The sequence below is a fragment of the Brienomyrus brachyistius genome, chromosome 11, assembly GCF_023856365.1.
Source record: "Brienomyrus brachyistius isolate T26 chromosome 11, BBRACH_0.4, whole genome shotgun sequence".
Lineage (NCBI taxonomy): Eukaryota > Metazoa > Chordata > Actinopteri > Osteoglossiformes > Mormyridae > Brienomyrus > Brienomyrus brachyistius.
The window spans coordinates 456,465-462,926 of NC_064543.1; positions in this window are offsets into that span (position 1 = coordinate 456,465).

The window sequence follows — 6,462 nt, forward strand, 5'->3', positions numbered from 1 at the left end:
CCCTCCACCAGTCAGACAAAGCATTCAACACATAATAATCCTACTTCTTGCTTTGATTTTTTTTTTTTATTTGTTGAAGCATCAAATAATTCATTGGGGCAGTAGCCTTATGACATCAGGGCTCTGTGTAAAGTATGTGGCTAGCTACAGCACACTGCTTACTGTACATGGCCTAGACTGGATCTCGATGCTTTAATATCCAGCAGGAGATGTGAGAGCTGCTTGTAGGTCTGCATCAAACACCAAGAGAATAGTAACCATCTGTGGGCTTTTGGGGATAATCACAACAAGGAAAGGATGTCAAGGTCACATTGATTACAGCCATCCGACAGCAGAAGCCGTGTTAGGAAATTGCTGCTGACATCCAAGCCCAACTTTAAAAAAAATACAGTCTGACGGTATGATTTTGTAATTAAAATGAAAAATTAACATGTTTATATATACTGCCTCGTGCCCATTGCTTCCAGGATAGGCTCCGGACCCCCCGCAACCCAGTAGGATAAGCGGATTGGAAAATGGATGGATGGATGTTTATATATAAATTTTGGCAACTGCAACGCTTTTTCTAACCCAAGTGCATATAAATACATTCTAATTATTGCAATTGTACTCATACTTGACTCCCTGATAATACAGCTGAAAGAGAATCAACCTGCCTGAAATAATCTCTAGGAAACTATGTTTCTTTAGACATTACGGCAAAATGTGCAACATGTCAGCTTTGCTGAGGTGTGCAACCATGTCAAACCAGGTGCAAATCATGAAAATGCTAGGCGACCTCACAAAAGATGTAGCCTAAGCAAATTATCAGTATAATTGCACATTTACGATGAAGGCTGACACATCTAATAATTCATTTATTCTTAAAACATTTGGAAGCTTTTTCACTAAAAACTTACTTGTCAGTTTTCAGTACAATATCGCTCCTACTGGCTACCCAATTAGGACTGAGCAGAGCCTAAAACAGCCAATATTTCACTAAATTGCTTCATTTTAGCACATTTATGTGGTCTGCAACAACTGAAAATGTGAAATTTAATTCACTCCAGCTTTTTTGCTTGAGGTAAACTTCAGAGCCAGTTGTGGGGTATTCTTGTATATTAGCATTTGTGATCAAACATGCTTTCAAATTTCAAAATATTAAGTTTCAAACTGTGTTACAGAATTGTAAACAGTGTACTCAACTGCATGTTTTGCACCTTCAAATATTATGAATGTGCTTCGTGGAGTATGGAAAGGGGTTTACAGTAATGAACAGCAAATACTCTGGGTACTATACCTAAATAGTTTTTTTCAATAGCTTTAAAACTGGTGCACTTTTATTTGAGTACAAATGAAGAGCTGTAATGGTATTTTCACTCTATTTATTCTCAGTCAAGGCTGGCTTAATGTTTTTAGCTATTGACACTTAACTAGTTTCAACTATTTATTTTATTTACAGCTGATTTTTAGCCAGCTTGGCTAGCTAGCTAGGTAATTTATTGTAGCCTATCACTTCCATTACCGGGCCGCTGTAATGGTGTTCTGTGTGTGCGAGATAACAGCCGTGCTAGCTTGTGTGCTGCAGTGTAAAATCTCTCCAAGCTTTACCAGCAAAGCTCACCACCCCCGTGGGTTTAAAATCAATGTACAGTATGAAAAGGCGAATTCTTGTACTGAACACTGCCCTTCCTGTATCTGCACACGGCATGTGAAGGTCTTTCAGCCACACTGGACAGCTGGTGACATCTAAGCGAGGCAGGCTGGACAGTGCAGATTTTATTATTATGTGTAATTTGAAGGGTACAAGTACTTGTGAACCTGCAGGAAAATACATTTGAATAGATTTGTAATGTATTTAGTGCTTGCTTTGATTTTCAGATGAACAAATTTAAAATGTAGGCTGAATTTTCATGACTCGTGCAATGAAGTTGCTGGAAGACCATCCATCCATCCATCCATCCATGCATCCGTCCATCGTCTATCCATTGTTTCTCAAAAACACCCACATAAACCACATTTTCTCCTCCAACTCCTGGAGGGAGCAGAGATGTGGATTGTCTGGTGGGGAGCTGGGAGGGAGCAGAGATGTGGATTGTCTGGTGGGGAGCTGGGAGGGAGCAGAGATGTGGATTGTCTGGTGGGGAGCTGGGAGGGAGCAGAGATGTGGATTGTCTGGCGGGGAGCTGGGAGGGACCAGAGATGTGGACAGTCTGTCCAGTTTGTACAGTTTGTCCCATGCAGTACAGGGCTCCCAACCTTTTGAGCAAAGGCCCTTAAGCCCAAACTGGTGCAGGGACTCTGTCCGACTCTGTCTGCTCTCGGGACTGAATGTCAGCGTCAACAAGGGCTCCCTCTAAATAAACGTAAAAATGTCAATAAGGGAGGAAAAACAAATGGGGAAATTCAAAAAACAGCAGGGGAGACTGATTTTGGAAAAAAAATCACTTTGCGATATTTGAAAAATTTGTGACAAATACTGCATAATGTGACTGAATGGGGTCTGAACATGCCCTGCAATGTGTTGGCACCCCCATCCTGGGTTGTGCCCACAGGCTCCAGACCCCCCACAACCTTAAATAGGACAAGCAGTTTCAGGAAATGGATGAATAAAAAAGGAGCTGAAAATGTACCCAAAATAAATGACATGATGATCCGCAGAGCCTGAAGGTGTGCCAGTCACGTAGAGCAGGGCCAGCAAAGCACTCTCAGTGAGCAGCTCACAGATCACTAGGCAAAAATAGGACCAATTATATTTATTCATTCTTTCTTTCTATCACAATCATCATTTTTTTCCATTTTTATAATACTAATTGTCAGGATTTGCGGGGTAAAGCGGGTGAGCGCACGGGCAGGCAAGCGGGCAGGAAGCAGGCGAGGAGGCGAAATTCGGGAAAAACTGGGGATTTATTAGGGGAAAGAAGCTACGGGCAGGATAGGTCGACGATACAGACATCTAACATCAATGACGGACGAAAAACCGGGGCAAGACGTGGACTGAAATAGGTGCAGCTGGGTACAATCAGGGAAGCACACGTGGATAGTCAGGGGGGCGTGGCACACACGAGGGTCGTACGAGCCGGGCGTGACACTAATAAATGTGTACATTTGGCCACTCTAAGGAATTTCACTTTGTTTCATTCAATGGAAACATTCATTTCACTGTGTCTAATACGAGGCTCCCCAGATTATTATTTTTGACATAACCGTCCCCATAAATAAGGTTTGCGACTCCTGCTTTGGAGTAATTTGTTCCGTAACAAACAGGCCTAGTAGATAATATTGAAAAGGAATAACCATTAAAATTGCAAAGCTTAAGTTTCATTTCCTATAACAGAGTGAACATGTTTTAGCATAATTGATTGATGGTCTCAGTCCAGGTGCCTATCTTGGGATGTACATAGCATGGAGTGTTGGTATTAACGCTACACATTGTGTAGGCCTAATCACTTTACCTCAGTAGTTACTTTTACTCTACTCAGAGATCATTTCACTTTCAGTTGAGTTGGATTTTTCAGTACTCTTTATATACTTGGGTAGGAAGTTTAAAAGTCACACATATATAATCATATTACATAATATTTCAACATTCATATGCTGTAACAGTACGGGATGCTCCAGACCACTGATGTGAGGAAATAATTAAATCATTTACTTAAATACAGATGGTAGGTATGCAAGCGTCTTATACTGAACACCCGCTGCTACTGACCCTAATCTAGGAGGGATTTTAAATATAGAATTTTTTACCTTAGCCAGTTTGGATTAATCTAGAGGGCAGATTAATGAGAATGAGATCTGTACCTTGCAGAACTGCGTCACGTAAACTGCTACAAATTCTGTCTTAAAGTGGAGGAAATGGGAACAATGTTGATCAGGGAGTGCAACTGAACAGTCCCCATGGCCTCTTGTCAAGATCGACTGCTAACCCTGATGCTGAGTATGGGAGGATACCAGTGTGACACCAGTGTGACACCAGTGTGACTGGGCCACAGAGAGCAGCAGACCCATGCAGTGGTCTCGAAATGCCCAGATATGACACATGGAATCACAATCCCAGGCAGCATCATACCCCTCATTTTAGGTGAGGATAAAATAATTGTCAAGTGACGCAAAAAGAATCTCAGAAATGTGTCCTTGCGTTCAGCTCACAGGCACAGCAAACCTGAACCTGATGTTATGAGATGGAGTTTCCTCTTTGCTTCTCTTCAATCTTTATTTTTTTTTTATCCACTCCACCATATATTTTCAGCAACCGCTGAATTACTTACTTTCAATTTTCGAAGCTGAATTTAAACACACAATACCTAAAACACCTTGTATTAGGACAAACCTGCGGACGACTACATTGCCTAGAATTAATCATTGTCCTCCTGTTACTGTCATACATATGAGGTGATTGAGGTATTGATTGATTCTGATCGTGTGTGGGCTGATCATCCTGAGATTCAAATACGTCGTCCATGATTCACCTATAATATTATTGTATTAAGGATAAAACCACAGCATGTTTTTCTTCCTCTCTTTCTTATCACTTATATGTGAGCCTGGCCAGCTCGTCCCCTGCCCACATGTACTGCCCAAGATGTAGTATAACTGAAAGGGGAGATCTCAGTGTTGGTTGGAGCTCAGCCGTGGGATAGAGCATGCATCGCCAGGCACTTTCTCAGGACTTACATGTTGGTCTCCTGCCAGGGCTGAACGGGGCTCCCCAGTGAGGGTAGGTGATGATGGCACATCTGAGTGTGAATAGCTTTGCAGTGTCAATGTGTTGATTCAATCAATTATCACAATATCCATGCTATGAACCATAATCAATCAATTTGTACTTTCTATTTATGCATGTTTCATTGTCACTTTTTTATATATACCTATTGTCATGCCCGGCTCGTCCGATCCTCCTGTGTGCCACACCCCCTGATTAACCACGTGTGCTTCCCGGATCTTGCCCAGTCTTGTCTATTTCAGTCCATGTCTTGCCTTAGTTTTTGTCCGTCATTGATGTTAGTCTATGTCTGATGTTTCTTGGTCCTTCATTAAATCCCCGTTTTCCCCGTATTTTGCCTCCTTGCCTGCTTCCTGCCTGCTCGCCTTCCCCGTCGCTAACCGCGATCCTGACGCCTATAATCTCTTTTTTTGGCAGTTTTATTTTTGTTAATGATATATGTATATAACTATAATTATTAGACATCACCTGTGATATGGGATTATTTTGCATTGCCTTTGATCCAATGTCTTGGTATTGATTTTAATGCAACGTTATTTTGTATTGCTTGTAATAAAGCGATTTTAGAAGCGAACCTAAGTGTGGCTGTTTGTTCCTTCCAGAGCCCTTTACCCCCCTCGCATCATCTTAAAACACACCTGGGGGGTGTGGATTTGACTCGTGTTCCTAGATCTGTGTTTGTGGCGTGGTCTGTTTGCGCAGGTCATACAGTAGGAAGTGGATGGATGCTATGTGATTTGTAGTATGTATGTGTAGCACATGTAAATCTATACATTACATTCATTTATTTAGTATATGCTTAGTATACGCTTTAGTTTATGCTTTTTTATGAGCAACTATAATATCTGTCCTAACCTCCAGCATGGATTCTGCATGCGAAAACTGCTGTGTTTTTGCATTAACTATTAGGGTCGGCTGTGTAATTTGTTTTGAAGTATGCCTTTCTACGACCTCCTCCACAAAAAGTCATGTCATGATAAAATGATATAAATGTAAAATTAATTTTCACTATCGAAAGGCCAACTATTTTTCATATGTTGTGCTGTGGATAAGCCTCACACTGTAGGGCAGGAATAATTACACACCACTCAGCCCCACAGAACATTCCGACTCTGTAATACATCATCTTTCACCCACAGGGAGACCCCGTCGTACCAGAGGCCACCTTTTCAGTAACACAATTCACCGTGTTACACCGTATGACTGTTTTTTTTAAACATATCAGATACGGATGAAGAATTATATAAAAATTAAATATTCTGATAAACAGAGTTCTATTCTCAGCTGCCTTTCATGTAACTCAGTCACACCTCAGTCTGGAAACAAACCACTGCAGCTGTCTTTAGATCTGCAGTCTTTATACTAAAACTACAAGAATGTATTTAGAAACTTAGCCTATTGTCATTATAATAATTATAATTGCTGCACCCACTTTGCCTCAAACCTTCTGTACAATCAGTCTGCAATGAAATTTTAATTGTGTTTATTCCACAATAATCTGTACAGATTCACTCAGCTATGAGAAATAATGGGTTCTGCTGGTTTCCAGTCACCTTTGTGGTACATTTACATTGTATGTGAAATTATTCATCCCAAGCGATTCAAAGAAAAACTGTAAGCAGGGGTTTAATAGAACTACATGATAGCAGAATGTATATCCTGGCTTGTTACAGGCTAATAACATCCAACAGCCAATTCTCGTGACAATTCCCCTAATTTCCAAGTCCAGACCAGGAAAATAACAGAATTCCATTCTT